Genomic DNA, 22,031 nt, shown 5'->3' on the forward strand with positions numbered 1-22,031 from the left:
ACGCACACGAGAAATATGCCAAAATTTTTGTTGAACGCAGTCTACGCTTAAAATAAGATATTAACCACCGGCGAATTGTGTATATGTATGTACATTTAGACGCATGCATACAAACACGAATAAAAATTTTGTTTGAATATTAGACCCCATTAGAAAAATATTTGGTCTTAAAATTAGCTATCACAATTGCACTCACCCATTCACCTGCAAGCTAATGATCATGTACATACACATTTAAAAAACGCGGGCGAAATTCGCCACCAAGCTCGAGTTCGCTCAAAATGTTATGTCTAAAATCTGGTAATTTATGTCCAGACTCACATATGAAACTGACCAGATTAATCTCATTCGTCGTAAAAAATGTTGCAAAAAGTTCTTCAGCGAAATTCGTCACCGAACTTAAAATCGCTCAAAACGTCCTACAAAATTCTGCAAGCTTGTCTCAAAACTCGCGAAATTGACCAGATTAATACGAAATTCAACAGATTAATCTCATTCGTCGAAAAAAATTAGTAAAAGTTCGCCAGTGAAATTCGTCACCGCACTTAAAATTGCTCAAAACTTCCTACAAAATTCTGCAAAGCTTGTCTCAAAACTCGCGAAATTGACCAGATTAATACGAAATTCAACAGATTAATCTCATTCGTCGAAAAAAAATTTGTGAAAGTTCGCCAGCGAAAATTGCTCAAAACTTCGTACAAAATTCTGCAAAGCTTGTCTCAAAACTTGCGAAATTGACCAGATTAATACGAAATTCAACAGATGAATCTCATTCGTCGAAAAAAAATTTGTAAAAGTTCGTCACCGCACTTAAAATTGCTCAAAACTTCCTACAAAATTCTACAAACTTGTCTCAAAACTCGCGAAATTTACCAGATTAATGCGAAATTCACCAGATCCATCTCATTCGTCGAAAAAAAAAATTTGTAAAAAGTTCGCCAGCGAAATTCCTCACCGCACTTAAAATTGCTCAAAACTTCCTACAAAATTTTGCAAGGTTTGTCTCAAAACTAACTAACAAGATAAGCCAGAAAATCCTCATTCGCCCAAAAAGTTGTCAGAAATTCGGTACCAAACTAGTGTTTGTTCAAAAACTTTCAGGAAACTTATGTCAAAACTCAAACAGGGCCAGCTTACTCCTATTAGCCGTAAGAATGTTGCCACAATTTGGCAAGCAAAACTCGTCACCGAACTTAAATGTGCTCAAAACTTCCTTCGAGTATTTGCCTACAAACTTACAAATAAAATATGACAGATATTTCTTCTTTGCCCACAAATTTGTCGAAAATTTGCCGGCGAACTCGTTACCGTACTCAAGTTCGCTGAAGAATTTATTCGCGAGTTCTTCTAATTTGCCTCAAACCTCGCAAAAGAGTTGGCCTGCGAGTTCTCATTAAACAAGAAGTTTACCAGATATTTGCCAGCGAAAGTCGTCAACGAACTTTAATTTACTCAAAACTTCGTTCTCAGATTCTGTATATTTGCTTCAAAACTTGCAAAAGAAAATTGCACATAAAATGTCTGCCACATCCAAATTCGTTTTTAAAAATACGTAAGCATCGTAAGCGAATTTCCCCAAATTCGCCTATCAATTTACTCGAAATCGTTCTTTAAGTCGATAGCTCAAAAGTGTTTAATTATCTTCAGGGCACTTTTATTTGTCTAAAAATTTTTAGTAGTTTTCCAAAATTTTGCAGCACCGAATTCGCCAAAAAATTATTATTCGCTCGTAAGAGAGTGCCCATTGGCTTTAAAATACTTATCAAATTCATAATCTTATTATTTTTCCGAAGGTACCCCAGCAAAATTTCATAAAGTTTGCCTACTGAGTTGCTCAAAAATTTACTTTGAAGGATTCAGCAAAAAAAAATTGCCCGGAAGCTCTTGAAAGAGTTTCGTGACAATTACAATGTTCTTAAATTTTATCCAAATTCACTACCTACTCACATTCGCCCAAAATTTCTGCTCATTTACAAAACATTCAAATTCGCTCTTTAATTTTGCCTACCAATCTCCTCCAAAAAATGTTCTCAAAAAATGTTCCTCAACCAACACATTTCATTAATTTGCAAGAATTTGTTAGCGAAATTCGCCAAGTATACAATATTTGTCCCGAAGTTACACGTTTTTAAAACTTTGCTTATTTGCTCTGTACTCGCAAACAAAATTCGTCACCGAATTCTCATCCGCCCCAAAAATGGCGGTAAATCTGATTCGCTCACAAGTCCCTTAAACTCGTCAAAAACCCATGTTCTAACACATTCGTATTTTTCAAAGTGCTCGGTATATTTGTACATAGTATAAGAAATTTGTTTTTAAAATCACCATTAAATTACGGTGATTTAATCAGTGAACTCGAATTCATTCAAAACTTCGCCACCGAAATTCGCTTACGAAATTCTCAGTTGCCCGAAAATGCCTTTCATTTTTGCCGGCAATTTTGGTGAGTGAATTCGAATTCGCTAAAAGTTCGCTATAAAACTTCCAACGGAAACTCGCGAGCAAGTTCTCCGTGGCTTGAAAATTTCACCAAAATTCGCCAGCAATATTAGTCAGTGAGTTGGAAATCCCTCGCGGAATCTCTTAATTTGCTACAGTAGGCCGAAAGGGTTTCCTAATTTTGCCGGCAATATTGGTGAGTGCATTCGAAATAGCTCAAAAATTCATTTGTTAACTTGCTTTTAAACATACCGCGTGAACTAATTCGGCAGATAATTGTCCGTAGGCCGTATTGCTCCTAAAAATCAGTCAGGCAGCTAGTCCAAATTCGTTCAAAAGTTCATCTGCTAACTTCCTTAAAAATTCGCCATCGAAACACGCCCTCAATCCTCGGTAGCTCAAAAATATTTCTAAAATTTACTGACGATTTTTCATTGGCCGAATAAATTACCTAAACATCAGCATCGAAAGCCTATCTTAAATTTATCCTTGATTCGAGAATTTACAATCTTTTACAATTCGCCTTAGATCTTAGAATTTCTTTTAAAACCAAGTTGAGAGCTTTTATTTACATCTTAAAGTTCTGCTTCGCCGTGGACTGTATTTCACAAGATCACGTGTGAGGTCTCTCTATGCTAAATAGTTTGGGCTTCTAATGACCGCTTAAGGTGTCCAAAAATTAAGACTGTTTCTTGGAAACTACCTTACAAAACTATTTTATGTAGTTGTTGTTCGCTTTTGGCGCCGGTTGGCAGAGAGAAGGAGCGACTGGCGCCCCTGTTGGACGGCCATAACCGTTTAAACGGTTAAGCGCCAATTAAGTAAGTTGTTCGCTTATGGCGAACTTTTTTTTATAGTACAGTCTAATATATATTCTCATATACCTATACCATGGCGCAACGATACAAGGTGGCAGCATGGAACAGCTTATTACAAACTTTTTTTATTTGATTTGATACATCAACTTCCGGCGCAGTACGATTTTGACATTTGTCCATCGAATTTACAAAAACAAAGTACATGGAATTTTTATTTATGTTTGTAGGTATGTCACCATGCTGCCACCTGTATCGTTCCGCTATGACCTATACATAATTATGTTTCTCTTTAAAGTTGAAATACATGTGTCATCACATCTTTCTGTTCAGTAAGCTTTTTTGCTTTTGGTTGTGCTTTTGTTCCCGAACCTTGTTAAGGGTAGATTAACACACACATGCACACAAACAAATATTGAGTAGCGGAAACGCTTTTTGCGTTGCATGAATGAAGTTTTCTACACCGACCGAAAACCAAGTGGGTAAGTATGTGCGCAAAAGTATATGTAGGACCAGTCTGTATAGCATCCCTGCAGGAACTGGAATGGTACAATGCCTTATTTTGTAATAAAAACAACGACTGGCTGGAAAATGGTTAACATATCTAAAAAAGCTGACCACATCAAAAATAAACCGGTTGTAGAATAGGACACGGTTCAAAAAAGTAAAGGGGAGTAAGAAAGCTTAACCGGTTCGAAAAAGCAAACGGTTAAAAAAAGCGGTTCCACATACGTTGCCGATTCCAAAACAGTAACTAGTGCCAAAGAACTAGTCAATTTGAAAGAAGTATCCAAACCAGGAACCCTTTCCTAAGAGTAGGTTAGGTTAAAGTGGCCACCTCCGCAGCCTAAACAGAGACTCACATGGGCCATTGTGGTCCCTTGTGATACCACTAAGGAGCCCTAGTTTCCCTTCTGTAGAATGTGGTTCATACACCCATAAAGCTAAACCAGTGCGCTTGTCTAATATAGCGCAGAATTTCGTTTATATTTGCGTCTCCGCAATCAGAAGTGTCTGTGGAGACATCGGTACCTGTCTTCGACAGGGCGGGACAATGGCATTGATAATGCTCTACGCTTTCTATCTCTTCTTCGTCCCTGCAGCTGCGGCAGAAGTCATTTGTTTGACCTTTTAGAATACCAACTAATGGGCTATTAGAGAGGTGATTCAGAAATTTTACCGATTGCGATCTCTTTTCGTCCAGCCTGGGCCAGATTTGCCTGGACACCCTATATGTTGGTTCCATGGCATATCTCGCTTTAGCTTTTTCCATGAACTGAGATCACAGCTAGTGATTGCAGGTATTCAGATGAGGGTTCACCCAGCCAGCAGAGGTAATTGTGTGCAAAGCTGGTGCCTTTCCTTGCTAGCTCATCAGCAGCGCAATTTCCCGAGATATAACTTGCCTGGGATCCATATTACGCTTAGGTTACGCTCATCAGCTAGCTTGTGCAGAACTTCCCTGTACTTTGGCGCTACTAGTGTATGGCTGTCGGAAAAAATGGAAACCGAGTTAGTCACCTGCAGGTTAATTATATAGAGAGCAGCCTCCCAGATAGCTATACGCTCAGCTTGAAAAATACTGCAGTGGTCTGGTAAGCATAGGCTCTGTAACAGTAACCGTTTCTAAAGAATTAAGCGGTTCCAAACCTGTATACAAGAATGTAACATTAACTCGAAATTAAGCAGACAACTGCATTCAAAATGTATTTCATATCTTGCAAAAAAAAAAACAAGTAGTGTAACAAATATGCAACACTCTACCCAAAAGTGTTAAATCAAAGCGTAAGAAGAGGTCTTATCGCATATAATAAAAACAGCAGCGCTAGGTGAAGAAGGCAAACAAAAATGTATACTAACATAAAAGCAATTAAATATATGTAAGCATATACAAAGAAAACGACGGGCCCCTTATCAGGAATTTATACGTCCGCTGTACTTGCATCTCAAACAATCTTTGTAGTTTTCCATACGACACGATTTATAGTTCAATGATGCACAAATATTTTGTTTTCAGAAACTTAGTATCCGTAATGCTTAGTATCAAATATCTGTTGGGATATTATGGTCGGAGGCTCACCTAAGTCTCCTAAAGGTGGTCTCCTTTTACTAGAAATATCAAGACCCATTGAATGTGATATTTTTTTTTTTTTCGCAAAAAAAGAGAAGCTGGAGTTGGCGACTAACTTATCCGTACATCTCTTTTCAGACTCTTATATAGGTATGATAATGCCTGAAAAGACTCAGAGGCAAGGCAAGATTGACATGTTGGAGCAATGCGATCGTGATTCTTCGAAAGCAAGTGAAAGATATTTTGAAGCTATAAAAAGTCGTGAAATGCAAGTAGTCTTGCGATGAATATGTGGATCTGCGAGAAATTAGCAGAGCAAAAGGTAATGCTAAAACTTCTGTGACGATATAGACTGCTCTGGAGAAACAAGAAAGTTCAGAAAAGACCAGATAGTGCCAGGCTTGATGATTGAGACCAATATCGAATGATATATGGTGGAAACGGTCTCCAAGTTGAAATTTTCGAGCCCAGATAATGATGCTACAAAAGCGCTCAAGATAATCTTTAATGAATGCATAAGAGTGTTTCATTTGCAGCACTCTTGAAAAACTGCTGGTGTCTTACTCCGAGCAAGTTACTGTAGTGTCTTTCAGGCAGATGTAGTAGCCATCACTAAAGCAGTAGAAACACTGGTATGTGATACTGGAGGAGGACAGTATGAACTGTGGCTGTTATCAACTTTTGCACTATACTAGGGTCTGGTATAGAGATATAAATTAAATTTATTTGTACGGGCCGGACCCGCAACCATTATAAAAGTCTCTTATCAAGTATCAACAGAAATCAGCTGTTCTATCAATCAATTAAAACTTACAGCGTATGGTAGGAACTGCCGGTAATGCAGTGCAAATATCCACAATAGTATTAATAGATTTCTTTGTGTGCTCACAATCGTTTATTTTTAACAAATTATTTTAATAAAATATAGCTAAACAAAAGCACCACGACCAAAATTGCTCAAAGTTCGCTAATAGCCCGAATATCCATCTTTACAACCAAAACTTTATTTATAGATTTGTATTCCAAATAAGAGCGAAAAAGGGGCCCGTACATAAAACAGCAATTAGAACTAATATATATGATATGTGAGGTCCTTATGGACTGGCCAGTTCAACCGAACCTAATCATGCGTGCTCATATAATCGAAAGTGTTTGCGATCCATTAGAAAAGCACGTATTTATTAATCGGCCTGCTAAAAATTTTGTAATTAGGATTTTGTATGCCTTTATTACGAGATGACGCCCCGAGTAAAGGAAAAGGAAAAAGGAAGCTACGTAGAAAATTGTAGACCGGTTCTAAGAAATTATTTTTTAAGAATGTGGGTCAGGAGGCAGTCTATTAAAAAAAATGTATTCATCATTCTTTGAGCTTGAAATTTAGAAAGAGAGAGGTAAAGAAAAAGCGAACGACATACACTTTCCCTCATGGGTATGGATAGGGTGTCCTATGCATCACATACCTATGTAACTAACAAAAAGTTTGCAGAGCTTTACTAGTATGTACATTAACCTGGGTCGATTTGTATGGACGAAAGTTAACCGATATCGCGCCATCGATTTTTCGATAGGATTTTGGCTAAGGAAAAAAAGTTCTACTACGCATACCCAAAAAAATGATTTTCGAGTCTGCGAAAAAAATGGCGTAAGGGTAAATTTTTCGACCAAAACCCTCCCCAAAACCAAAAAAAAAAATTTTTTTTCAAAAAACTGTTGTAAAAACGTTGGCGATAACAGTTTTTGGAAAAAAAAAATATTTTTTGGGGTTTGGAGAGTGTTTTGGTAGAAAAATTGACCCTTTCCCCATTTTTTTTCGCAGGCTCGAAAATTATTTGTTTGGGCATGCGTAGTGGAACTTTTTTTTCCTGAACCCAAATCCTATCGAAAAATCGATGGCGCGATATCGGTTAATAAACCGACCCAGTATAATCTACATACATACCCAGCCAAAAGACGCATAAGAGATTGTAAGGTGAATTTAAGGAGTATGATAGCAGTGTTGCTGGCTTACTTGTCAGATAAACCCCATAATAAAGGAATTATATTCCATTCAAATCCCTATAATGACTTCATAATAAGTACTTAGTCAACGTATGATAAGAGCGTACGAAAGACTTACTTTCATTGCCTATTAGGCTTTTAGGTTACGCTTTTACTAATGGTTCACTGAAACTTTCCAGTACTACTACATTTCAGACAAAAAGCTGTCAGAACTGAGCGAGTTAATATGACAATTAAATATGGTTTGTTTATGAAAATATACAAAAAATGCATGCTTCAGCAGGGCAGTGGTCAAGGCAGGGAAAGCAACCCCACATAGAAGTACAAGAAAATGTAGCGCCTCCAGCTTATAGGACGTTTTTTCCGAGCATCGTGAAGAACATGGAGAGGGATGGATGCCACCATCTCAAGCTGAACCCTATGATGTGACTAACATTCTATGTGGCCCAAATAGCTTATTTCAGGGCAAAGGTGTGGTGCTGAGGAGTATGATCCGATTTCGATGCACATGTTGGAACCATGAAGTTGGAATCATGATCAATGATATAATTCTTATTTCGCCAGCAAATAAGCTACATACATATTTGGAATCATCACTACACTATTAATGAATCAATCGAACACCAATTGCTGCACGAATCCTAGTCCGCATTTTATTTATGTACAAATTAAAACAAATAAGGAAGCCTAAGTTCAGGTGTAACCGAACATTACATACTCAGCTGAGAGCTTTGGAGACAAAATAAAGGAAAATCACAATGTAGGAAAATGAACCTAGGGTAACCCTGGAATGTGCTTGTATGACATGGGTAACAAATGGAAGGTATTAAAGATTATTTTAAAAGGGAGTTGGCCTTAGTGCTGTAGGTGGACGCTTTTTCGAGATAAAGCCATAAAGGTGGACCCGGGGTGATTCTATAATGTGTTTGTAAGGTATGGATATCAAATTAAAGGTATTAATGAGGGTCTTAGAAGGGAGTGGCCCTTAGTTGAATATGTGAAGGCGTTTTCGAGATATCGACCAAAACGTGGGCCAGGGTGACCAAGAACATCATCTGTCGGGTACCGCTAATTTATTTATATATGTAATACCACGAACTGTATTCCTGCCAAGATTCCAAGGTCTTTTGATTTCGCCCTCCAGAACTTTTTCATTTTCTTCTACTTAATATGATAGGTGTCACACTTATTTTACAAAGTTTTTTTCCAAAGTTATATTTTGCGTCAATAAACCAATCAAATTGCCATGTTTCATCCCTTTTTTCATATTGGGTATAGAATTATAGCATTTTTTCATTTTTCGTAATTTTCGATATCGAAAAAGTGGGCGTGGTCATAGTCGGATTTCGGCCATTTTTAATGCCAAGATAAATTGAGTTTAGATAAGTACGTGAACTAAGTTTAGTAAAGATATATCGATTTTTGCTCAAGTTATCGTGTTAACGGCCGAGCGGAAGGATAGACGGTCGACTGTGTATAAAAACTGGGCATAGCTTTAACCGATTTCGCCCAATTTCTTAGAAAACAGTTATCGTCATAGAATCTATGCCCTACCAAATTTCACAAGGATTAGTAAATTTTTGTTCGACTTATGGCATTAAAAGTATTCTAGACAAATTAATTTTGAAATTTTCTTTTATTTTTGTATTTTGAAATTTTTTTTTTTAAGTGGGCGCGTTCTTCATCCGATTTTTCCAATTTTTTTTTAGCACATATATAGTAACAATAGTAACGTTCCTGCTAAATTTCATCATGATATCTTCAACGACTGCCAAATTACAGCTTGCTAAACTTTTAAATTACCTTCTTTTAAAAGTGGGCGGTGCCATGCCCATTGTCCAAAATTTTACTAATTTTCTATTCTGCGTCATAAGGTCAACCCACCTACAAAGTTTCATCGCTTTATCCGTCGTTGGTAATGAATTACGGCACTTTTTGGTTTTTTGAAATTTTCGATATCGAAAAAGTGGCTGTGGTTATAGTCCCATATCATGCATTTTAAATAGCGATCTGAGATGAGTGCCCAGGAACCTACATACCAAATCTCATCAATATACGTCAAAGTTTACTCAAGTTATCGTGTTAACGGACAGACGGACGGACGGACGGACATGGCTCAATCAAATTTTTTTTCGATACTGATGATTTTGATATATGGAAGTCTATATCTATCTCGATTCCTTTATACCTGTACAAGCAACCGTTATCCAATCAAAGTTAATATATTCGGTGAGCAAAACACGCTGAGTATAAAAATCTTTGGATATAAGACAAGCGTGATATCTTCTGAATAGATGTCAAAATTGCAAATAGAATGGATCACCTGATTTTTAAAGGGACTATCATGTCCAGGACAGTAGAGAAGTTCCGCAAATCTCTTAATGAGGTCGCTGAGCAAACTTCCCTCAGTCTGGTATGGGTGCAGGCACAAGAGGAGGCACATCCGTTCCACTTTCGTCGTCCTGGAAGGGATTTAGAATGCCACTCGCTACCTGTAAGCTCACCTTGAAAGTGATTTTTCTTAGGGAAGCGGCAGTGAGATGGAGCAATCTTGAATCCTGCTACCACACTAAGCTCGCGTGGCCTGAATGGGATGCGAGATGCACAAGAAGCCTCCTTCTTCTTGGAAGGGGGGACATAACCCTGGTGGTTGGACTTATAACCGGCCACATAGCAACCGGAAGGCATGCACAACGGCTGGGTGTGCGCTATAATGAATACTGCAGGAGCTGCAAAGACGAAGAGGAGATACAAACATTTAACAGTAAGAAATCTCTGGGATCTCCCTTCTTTGACAATCTTTGTGATCTTGATAAGTTTGAACCTAAGAAATTCTTGACGTTTGCTGAATGGACCTGTTGGTTGGAATAGGGGAGAGATCCACGTGGTATTACAATGGGACATTTTCGGGCCTAAGTGCATTGGTGCTCTCACCGGTGGCCACTCTAACCTAACCCAAACTAACCTATCGTGATCTGACTCTGTATCTCTTTCTATCACCTCATGAAGCGCCATATTGAACATCCTGTCAAACAAGTTTTTCTTTTTAAAATTGGACACTTATATTTAGTTTGAAAAGTATGCTCGAAAGAATATAAATTTTTTTATTTTGAACTGCCTTACCGACAGTTTCCAATGATTTTGGCAAACTCGCACCCTGTCAAAACACTATATAAGGTGGTAATTTTTTTTGGCGGCCATATATGTATGTAAGTACGCTAATAAATATGTAAGTACATACTCGTTCTTATTAGCTACATACATAGCATCACTTTATTACTTACTTATGTAAGTATACTCGTCTAGTCATATTTTGTTATTCTTCGTGTGCATTAACTTTGTGTAGAAAAGGTCAAAGTGCAGGTCATTTCGTAGCTTTCACCGTGTTCGGATTTCTGCCACTAAGGTGGTGGAATTGTCACATTTCTCCTAAAATTGGTGCTCTACCATGCAAACTTGTAAATATAACAGTACATCGAAAAAACACCCCCATCCGTTTCATATGGACTGCATCGGAACATATTTGCAGTCATCGACCTGTTCAAGGAACTAGTTGCAGAAACTTTCCCCAAATTGCCTGGATTTTTACACATGGATTCATCCTCATGAAGCCATTATCCATATCCTAACCACAACCGGAATCCCAGGAGCTGGCGCTCAAATCGGGATGGTCAAACAACGCTTAATCCTCTTCTTATGAATTTATTCGTGCTGATACTTGACAAATAGTATTACCACCCTGAAGTTGTCCAACGACTTTTAAATATAACTATAAATTGAAGCACAGCATATACTTTTGGTCATTCAGCACCATCTCAATGAAGATTCGCAGTTAATTGAGGTAATTCAAACGAGTTCATCACCCCATTTGACATGCAGTATGGAAATGCAAATACGGCAGTGCACACGAAAATAGCAGCAGAAATTTGTATAAAATTTGTTCAATTACATTGTTATTATATATTTATTTTCGCTATTATGAGAAAAAAATTCCATAACTTTTGTTATTAGCGTTTCCTATATAATTCGAAAATTCGAAAAAAATTCGAAATATTTATTTAGAGCTTTCTGAATATTTTGAAAAATGATTAAGTATATAGGTCTCTCAAAGTTCGCATTGCTTTTAGGAGTTTGTGATTTTCTTTCATATAAATAAAAGCTATGTCCTCTTCCTATGTAAGAAAACATAAAACACCCTTTCGAAAAAATTCAGAAATCTCTAAATAAAAAGTTCGACATATTTGTAAAATTTTCTCGAGTTTCCGAATTTTTTCGAAAAAACGTTTTTCAGATTAATTCGCATAGTTTACAACATTCATCAAAGTTTTTTCTTAATTTATCGAAAATAAGAATAGAATTGAATCGATGTAATTAGCAATTGCCACTTCTATTTTCGTATGCGCTGCTGTATATATGAACTTTTATACAAGCTTGTGTATTCCTTGCAGAACACTATGCTTTGTGCGCATGCTTCTCTCCAAAAGCTTTCCACAACTGAACATATTTGATACAAACGAAGAGCTTTCTATATGAAAAACTTTTCAAGAAGCTTCTGGTTTAGAGATGCGATAATTGTGTTAAACAGATTGATACCGATGCTCAATTAATAATTTAAAAAAAATTGTTGATTTGTTTTTGCATATTTTTAAAGTATACATATTAGACTGGGTCGATTTATTAACCGATATCGCGCCATCTATTTTTCGATAGGATTCGGACTCAGGAAAAAAAGTTCGACTACGCATACCCAAAAAAATAATTTTCGAGCCTGCGAAAAAAAATGGCGAAGGGTAAATTTTTCGACCAAAACCCTCCCCAAACAAAAAATATTTGTTTTTTTTTTTTCAAAAAACTGTTATCGCCAACGTTTTTACAACAGTTTTTTGAAAAAAGAAGAAATATTTTTTGGGTTTTGGGGAGTGTTTTGGTCGAAAAGTTTACCCTTTCGCCATTTTTTTTTCGCTGCTTCGAAAATAATTTTTTGCGTATGCGTAGTGGAACTTTTTTTTCCTCAGCGGAAATCCTATCGAAAAATCGATGGCGCGACATCGGTTAACTTTCGTCCATACAAATCGCCCCAGGCTAATACCTATACTATTAGAGAGTGTTCTCATTGCGCCGTCTATGTTACTGATGAGATAACTTGGAAGAGTTCCAGCATAGACATGAGCGATTCTGACACCTCTGCATGGCCTCCATTGGATGATCTCCTGCGGAAAATCGAGGAATATACTGTCAGAGCAACAAACCTACTATGGATCAATCATAATTTTCGCCCGCTGCCAAGGTTCGTAAGACAATGTGAGCTTCCTCCTCGAACTAAACCTATCTGCAAAGGAAGTAAGTGCTAGTGTTATCACAGGCAAATAAGTCGAGTCTTTACTCTCTCTGCCATCATCAACGGCTGCAATAGATCAATTCAAACTTTTGGTCACAAGTTTCTTCAATAGTTTAACGGTGTTTCACTTCACCTTTAGATGCTATTGAAGTTCATAGGGGAAAGTAAATGGACAATATCTACTTGGGCTCATCTGATTTAGCGACTTTTGAACGAATGTGCCTACCACCGATGCTCATTGAAGGTATTCACAATGAAAAAAAAAATAATTATTCAAGTGGAAGTGTGCGAAACTCTCATGTAGACCCTCCCTACCTACCTTAATCTGCATTTTTCTACATTGGCCATAAGCCTAGCAAATCGTCATAGATATTCTAAAATTAAGATGCCGAGGCACTACAAATAGATGAACGCGGGGAGACCAACAAGTTAGCCCAGTCGGGTTCTTGGTACCGTTGGATCGGTTGAGGTTCTTGATCCACGCAATTGTCCCATCACTAAGCATTGGCTTAAAAAGACTAATAATAGGTGAAAACTATTTTAATACTGCAAAGATTGTAGAACTCTGTATCCTTATAACGAAATACGCTCTTTCGACTTATTGAAATAAAAAATATCGTTGTCCCCATGCGAACCCATCTGACACAGACAAAATTGGGTTACAATTTTTGCTCACTGCAGAGAAAGAATAAGCTTCACGGGAAGCATCCATTTCAGAAGTCTATAAGAATCGAAAATATTTTAGAAATGTAAGCTTTAAATGCTAAATAAAGAAGGCAAGATTTTCCACTTAGTCCATAATAATTTCTCTCTTATTTACGATATCTTCCTGTTTATTGGTATCAAAGCCAAATCATGGCTTATTGACCTAGCCAAAACAGCAGGTTCCTTTAATTGCTTTTTCAGGGTGACTCTCACCAGAGCATGAAGAATTTTCTCTGGCCGCCTTTCTAGGCATCAATATCTCACACGGTATCATGAAAAAATTCCGAGTCGAAGGGGTCTGATTGGTTCATTATAAAACTGTATGCGGCAGAGCAGTCACAACGGAACGGGAAGGGGTCCACAATGAAGAGAATGTGTACACAGGTATGCTACACGATAGTGTTCTTTATACTGTACTTTGGCTTGTGGTAGGAAATTAACTTCGGATAGAGCTGAGAGCCAGTGGTTTCCGAGTGGTTGCGTATGTAGATGGCCTAGCATTCTTGGTAGGGTAAATTTACGGACACCATGTGGCACGTTTTGCAGAGCTAACTGGATACAAAACCTAGGTGGGCTTAGTGATGTGTATTAGATGACAACCATGGCAAAATGGAACTGGTTCTTTATAAGAGGAGGTTTACCATTTCCATCTTTGGGAGGAGTTCCGCTGGTACTTTCTATCTTAGCTATGAGTGTCATGCTGAACAGACATCCTGTAGATAATTCGAGTAAGACTGGTGTGGCCTGGTCATAGATGAGGCATCGCGACATGCGCTATGTGCTTTCTCACTTCGGACGTTCCTGCATTTTTACCGATTACGGCTATATCCCTGACAAAACAGAATATTGTGTGCCGACGCGTGCACTTGTGCAAGGTTCACCTCAGTCATTTCCTCAATATGAATCCGGGAAAACAAATTCATCTTTAGCAGTGGATTGGTTAACTGGTTCACGATCGGGCTCAATTTGGACTAGGTAATGAGAGGTTTTGTGCGTTTTGTTCTATTTGAATTAGTTACGTTATGGTGGCTCCCTTTCAAGGTAAGCAATGGCTCTCGACCACTGCACCACTGTTTGATTAGTGACCGACCACGCTAGCGCAATTTCACATCTACATGCGCCAACCAAATGTAATATTACTTCAACAGCTCGATTGTTGCACATTTAAGGGGATCGGCAGGTTTCCCTGCAGATACCACGTCGTACGCCACCATTTGGACTGCATCAGAGAAATTTCGTATACACTCTGGGTCCAGGGTATAGATATTCCCTACATGTAAGACTCCGTGATTCTTATGCAGAGATTGTTCCTGAGACAAATTTTTGAAATTGGTTCTTTAGGCCGACGGTTCTTTTATAGAAATGTGGGACAATAATTCACGATTTAACCTTAAGTATTTCTTTGATAATTCACGACCTTTTCCATCAACCCCTTTGCTGAAAATGGGATCTTAAACTCATCATCTTCTACCAAAATCTTATCCCATTAATTTGACTCTGTTGAGATTGTGTTTTTTTTACAGCATTCCATGGTTTTTCTTCTCCTTATAGCTCCCCCTCCATATAGTTTGTTTGATTTAAAAACAGAAATTAACCATGTCAATAATTTCAATGAGATAAACATCGGCACGCAAGTAAATTAGAGACCCGTTCAGCGTATTGCCACATTTTTTGTTTTTTTTTTTTGTTGCACGCTCATTTAAAGACGATCATTGCTGTCGACGCTGGCACGCGTCGGGCATACGTTCCCATGGCTAAACGCCACAAACAATTGCCTGAGGCGAGAAAAACCGCTGACATGACCACTACACTGCAACAAAGCTGAAGAGATTGGTAACACGCGCACGCACATACAATGCAACAGTCCTTGCATATGAGATACCTAAAGATGGAAACGAGGGCCAGTTGATAAGTTCAGGTACCGTATTCTAATAAATAAGGGGACCACCAGATTTAGACTATTTAAGCTAGATATTTATTATAATTGAGTGACGTAGATATATACTGAGGTCTTAAGGCTCGTGGTATGGCGGCGAGCAAAACATCATTAATAAAATAAGCAAAATATAACAACCAGCCATTCCAACAGATAGATATGCTAATTGTAAATATTTAGTAACTTTAGCCATAAGACTCAAAAAGTATTGTTTCGACTAAATCTTCAGCCGAAGTTGCCAAACTCTAGTCTTGATGCTGGAACAAGTAGAGGTATAAGCGAATTAGCATCATAATCAGGCTTCCTTTCGTGATCGCGAAGACCACCTTTCGCTAAGACTGAATTTTGACAAAAAGTTAGAGAGGTTTCGTTCGGGAATGATGATGGTCCTTTGAGGGACTCTTCAAGCGTCTAACAATAGAGGTTTCGTGTAGTTTATTGAACATTGGTGCTCTTCCGACATGCTATGAACTTCACAAAAGTTTCAGTGGACGCTGTGGTAGTTTGCTTATATGCGTATGCGTTCGATTCTTTGCTTTCAAAGTATAAGTGTGGTAGTCCCCCAGCGGATTAGGGGATCAGAATATACCCGCGGCAGGTATGCGTGTCGTAAGAGGCGACTAAAATACCAGATTCAAGGGGCTGTATAGCGCAACCTTTCAGGTTGCCAGCGCAATATATAGCTTCTCCAAACCCAATTGTCAACCGCACCTATCCGCGGCGAATTCTGTTTCACTAACAGACGAGGCTCTGGCGACCTCCTCATGGAACTTGGGGGTAGGGAGGGAGGGAATGGCCTGAAGGTTTAATGTGGCCACATAAATCGTTCCCGAGATGGTCGGGTTAGCACCTTAATGATGCTATGGTACCGGAGCGTACCGGATTTGTATCCGGCAAAGGACCATCACATCGATAACACTCCCCAAAGCTTTCGGGGAACAACCTTATCGCTACAACAACAACAACAACAACAACAACAACAACAACAACGCTGTGGTAGTGACTTTCATTAATCTGCTTTCGTTGACTTCCAACGGTTACAACCGATTATTAAACACTTCGAATGTTTTCAAATTTGTATACGAGAGAGTCTCTATCAGAAGCACGAACTCTACGAACTTCGGCTTAAAATAAGGACTCGATTTGAATTTCGAAAAATTTACAAGTTACAAATGTTTATGATTTTGTTTTGAAAAATTCAACTTTTTTTAGTACCGACTTCGGTTTTGGATAATAAATCTTGGGTTTGGAAAATAAATAAAATGATTGCGGTTAAAAGTCAAACGGTTTGAAACGGGTGAAAATTAAACGGTTGCGGTTTTCTACAAACTAATATTTTTAGCTGGTCACGGCAGTGGTTACAAGTTACTGTTAACACATGTGTCGCTCTTAAAATAAAACGATCTCAACGCTTATGGTTTCGACTTTCAAAAATAAAACAGTTTTAAGTGCCTGTGTTTAAGGTTGACCAGGTGACCAGTTTGAAATAAAAAAAGGTTTCAAACTGTAATGGTCTAGGCTTCGCTTAGCTTTTAATTTTACAAACAGGTACATCTTACGATCGCGACTTTCAGGATGCCGACGAGACATGATCACGAGAATTTTCTGAAATTCCGACGACACACAATACCAGGCCTAAATATCAAACACCCAATAACGAGATTATAGGTATGTGTATAGCCGAGAGTTGTTCGTGTATGGATTGTGCATTTCGGGATATAGTTGCTCTTGGAGTTTATATATCTCGGCATTTAATCGATTCTTGACAACGTATTTCGATATTTTTTTGTTTTGGGAATTTTTTCTTGTCCGGATTATGAGCTTCGGGATTTAGTAGTGTCTGAATTATGCAGATATTTCGCTTGTTCGTGATTTAAGTACTGGATTATATATTTCGGCGTTTCGTCGGTTCTGGATTGTGTAGCTCGATAACTGGTTGTGATTGTATTATGTATTTCGGCATTTAGTTGATTTTGGATTATATATCGATATTTGGTTGTGATTAGATTATGTATTTCGGCATATCGGTTTTGGATTATATATTCGATATTTCGTTGTGATTGGATTATGTATTTCGGCATTTAGTTGATTTTGGATTATATATCGATATTTGGTTGTGATTAGATTATGTATTTCGGCATATCGGTTTTGGATTATATATTCGATATTTCGTTGTGATTGGATTATGTATTTCGGCATTTAGTCGATTTTGGATTATGTATTTCGATATTTGGTTGTGTTTGGATTATTTATTTCGGCATTTAGTCCGTTCTGGATTATATATTTCGGCATTTAGTCGATTTTGGATTGTGTATTTCGATATTTGGTTGTGATTGGATTATGTACTTCGGCAAATAGTCCATTTTGGGTTATGTATTTCGGCATTTAGACCATTTTGGATTATGTGTTTCGATATTTGGTTGTGATTGGATTATGTATTTTGAGATTTAGTCTTATCTGGATTTAGTAGTGTGTGGATTAAAAAGATAGCTCGGTCTTTTCTCGTATTTATTGTTCATCCGACTTTGAGTAACATACATAATACAATTGAGCACATTCTTTGGTAATGCCTGTTCTTCATCAAAATCAGATATATTTAATAATGAACCTGATGTCTTTGAACCCAAAAAATTTACCACAGTTTATAAGTAAATAGCTTAAATTTCAACTACATTGCAAGGAACACACCAAAGATATGGCGAGTTTAATGGCTAAAATGAAAACAAAAGGAAAATAGCTAATAAAAGGTTCGCTATAAGAACCATTAACCACGCGCTATCCGCAGACGCAGTTCTTGTTATTGCGGGAACCATACCGATACATCTTCTCCCTGAGGAGAGGAAATCAATTTATCACATCCGAGGAGAAGTACGCAGAGATGATGCTGCCATGCAGGCGCAAAAATAACCTATCCGAAGGTGGCAACAGCAATGGAGCTGCAGTACTGCAGGCAAGTGGACCAGGGAACTGATTCCCGAGCTTGAGCAATGGTTAGAACGGCCACATGGATAGGACGACTTCCAGCTGACATAGTTTTTAAGTAGCCACGGCATATCTCCACAGGATTGCAAAGTTGAAAATCCGAATTGCGTATACTGTGGGCTCATTGATGACGCACGCCACACCTTTTTCGAATGCGTTCACTTCGCACAGCAACGGAGAAGAGTGGAAGTAACACTAGGCAATCTACCCCGGGAAGTGTCATCCATAAACTGACCTGCAGATGTGACAGATGGGACAGGATCAGCAGATACGCAAGGAATATTATCCTCGCTAAACTGCAAGATGGTTGCTTAGGCCAATAACGTGAGAGTAGCCAAGGAGCTCACGTGGCGCGCTTCCGTACCCGAAGTTGTACTAAACGCGGTCTCAGGTCCTTTTAGTGGGTAGCCCATCAAGAAAAGAAGGCAGTTCTATACTCGGAGAGGATCGCTGCTACAGATTGTTGCACCGAGGCTTAACAACGCGATGATTGCTTTAAGCATTTCCTCCATCTACGCTACACACATAAAAAAACAACTACGCACATAGCAGTCTTCCCTCATACATATGTATATGTATATATGTATAAACTCATGAATATTTATTGCCTCACAGAAGGGTGTCCTTATGTCTGCATGCAGCGGAAGTGTAAACCTTTTCATTATCGGTAATTTCTGCATTGCCGCCACTGATCTACTTCGTTTGACTGCCGGATGAGACCAAAAGGTGCGATTTACCGTTTTTGATGTGAATACCAATGAAAACATCTAAGTATATGTGATTGCTTGTGCTCGTGTGCAGGCAGGCGCTAAGGGTTGTTCAATAGGCGTGGCGGTGTAACGCCGTTGCGCTTGCGCTCATTTGTGATGGCATCGTGACCATCGTCTGTCAAATTGACAATCTTAAGTGCAATCTTGTTACAAAGCAATGTAAACACGATTGTTAATTTAACTTTCCACAACAATAATAACAACACCAGAAACGTAAGCACTGGGCGTCATTTCAAACGTCCTTCGCTGCTTCCCAGGGGTGCAATGAATGTAAGGCCACAATTAAATTATCGCATTTCATAAATAAACGTATGCTTCCGAGGATGGGTCTTGTTGTTGTAAAAAAACTATTTGTATGTATGTATGTATTTTAATACCCGTGATATGTTTATATATGCTGAGGTTGTTTTGGTGCTTGTCAGCACATTTGATTCGGTTGTTCGCTTTTACTGGTGAATTCTTTGTGTTATTTTTTGTTGTTGCTGTTTTATATTCAATTGTGCGTTTGGTGTGTGGGAAATGAAAATATTGTAATTCATTTGCATTATAAGTCGATCTCATCCGTTGTAAAAGGAAATTGAAAGAAGGATTATATTTTATCAGAGTAAGTGAAAGGCAATTGGGCTAATTTTTTAACGCAATCTCTTAATTAGCATAGGACGTTAATACAACAACAACAATAACACCATAAGACGAAAATTGTTGCCCCAGCGGGTTAGGTGGCTTAGAATATACCCGCGGTGGGTATGCCTGTCGTAAGAGGCGACTAAAATATCAAATTGATTCAAGGGGTTGTGTAGCGCAACCCTTTCAAGTGGTTGCCAGCGTTATATATAGCTCTTCCAATCCAATTGTCACCTAGCCTTGGCAAATCCTATTGCTTTAACAGCCGAGGCTCTCGTGACCCTAAGTTCCACATGGATCTAGGGGTGGAAACGCGGGATGACCTAGAAGGTTTCATGTGGTCATACCAAATCGTTCCCGAGATGGTCGGGCTATCACCTGTATGGTGCTTGTTACCGGAACATATCGGATCTGCATCCGGCAAAGGACATCATATTCCACAAAGATAATAAATTTTGTATTACCATCAGATTTAAAAAAAAGTCAACCAATTTGGTTAATTTTCACAAAGTATATATATAATAGCAAGGACAACCCCCTCGCCAAATTTTTGAAGGGCTTTTTTCTTACGGTTTGCCAAACTTTTAAATTTTCTTCTTCTTAATGTGGGCGGAGCCACGCCCCTTTTCCAAAATTTTATAAAATACCCACATTTCAAATTTCATCACTTTTTCTGACTTTGTAATGAATTATAGCATTTTTTCCATTTTTCGAAATTTCGATATCGATTTTTTTGAAGTGGGCGGGGGCCAAGGCGAATTCAGCACCAAGTGTTGTTATCTCAGCAGCTGATTGCTTCTTCTTGATTATTTTCTATATATCGCCTTGTACTTTAATGTCCCAGTTAATTGGATTCAATGGGCATTATCTATTGACTTGACATTCTTCTGCACGGCGAATTGGTTGAAAACGCTTTGCCACCACGGCGTGGGCGCTCACCAATTTTGCTAACTTTCACATAAATTTTGTTGAATTTTATATATACATGCCGAATTTTAACTTTTAACTTTTAATTCTCCTTTTTCTGATTGTTAACGGTGCCAGCCCGATTTACCACAATTTTACAAACTTTCTATTTTGAGTCATAAAATCAAGTATCGAGCATTGTATAGGTCATTGTACAGGTTTAGAAGTATGATATGTGTGAGAAGGAAACAATTCCTTTCTTTTTCTAACACCGTTTGACACTTCGGTCATGTTAAATTAGCGTGGAACATGAGTTTGACACTTAACGAAGTGTCAAAATTACCGGGGTTGCAGTCGTCGAAGTGACGTAGGGAAACAAGAAAAGGACCGCAATATCAGAAATGGATTGCTATGATGGTAAATTTTTTGAACGAATTTAGTATGAAAATGTAAAGTGCACATATATGGGTCCTACCAAAAATTATGCAAAGGTCTTCAATTGGGGTATCTGAGGACACGTAGTTATTCCAGCATTAAGAATACAAACACGGGTGCTAAGTTTTTCTACCCGTTCAAAGGTTATCCGCGAAAAACAGTTTGAAGCCGTGGTCGACTGCAATAACGCGTTTTGTCTTGGTATCAATAATCCAAAGGCGAAAAAGTCATCGCATTATTGGAAGCGACGCAAAACGCGTCCAATAACACCTCCCCCCACGGTTTTGGTCGTATTTTAGCAATCGTCCCCGGTAATAAAGTATCACAATTTGTTAACTAAAATGGTCCAAAACATATGGGTTTTAAGGAGAGAGGCAATTAAGTGCTCGTTTGAAAGTGAATAAGGGTATTTCTTTGAAAATTTACAATGAAATTTCTACGCAGTTTTCGTTAGCGGGTACTACACTTTTTTGTACCTATGAAGTACAACAGTGCCAAATCATGCCAAATAGCATAAAAACGAACAAGAACAAGCATTTTTATCAGGTGAGCGTGGCTGTGTGTGTGCCTTCTGCTGCATATCCTACTTGTAAACCTTTACAATGGTATAGGTTTACAACTAAATAAGTTTGTTTCCTTCTCTTTCTAACACTGATTGATACTGACCGAAGTAGTGAATCGTTGTGGAACGAGCGTTTGACACTGAACGAAGTGTCAAAACTACCGGGGTTGCTGCCATCGGGATCGATGCAGGAATGTACTTATTAGTGGGAAAAAGAGCGAAATTTCAGATATTGGTTGCTGTGATGGTCCATTTTTTTGGACAGATTTTGTATGAAATATGTTGTGCATTATATTTGTCCTATTAAAAATTTTACAAAAGTCTCGGAATGGGATGTTCGACGAAGCGTAGTTATATCAACATTAAGAATCCAAACACGGAAGAAAAGTACTACAGCCACCCCACACACTACTACACTATTTTGTACCTAAATACCTCCACAAAAAAGGA

General features: G+C 38.3%; 1 protein-coding gene across 3 annotated transcripts in view; it reads left to right on the forward strand.

Moving 5' to 3' along the window:
- The first annotated feature begins 5,323 nt into the window (after nucleotides 1-5,323).
- Fer2 (48 related 2) overlaps nucleotides 5,324-22,031 on the forward strand; it is a 115,046-nt gene continuing 98,338 nt past the window's right edge. Inside the window, exons 1-2 of one of the 3 annotated variants that reach the window (XM_067786250.1) lie at nucleotides 5,324-5,349; nucleotides 5,464-5,647. The gene's annotated coding sequence lies outside the window, so the exon portion shown is untranslated. Of the gene's footprint in view, nucleotides 5,648-22,031 lie in introns of all 3 variants that reach the window. The other 2 variants (XM_067786243.1, XM_067786259.1) reach the window with 2 other exon arrangements.

Source organism: Eurosta solidaginis, chromosome 1, assembly GCF_040869045.1.
Source record: "Eurosta solidaginis isolate ZX-2024a chromosome 1, ASM4086904v1, whole genome shotgun sequence".
In the NCBI taxonomy this organism is placed as follows: Eukaryota; Metazoa; Arthropoda; class Insecta; order Diptera; family Tephritidae; genus Eurosta; species Eurosta solidaginis.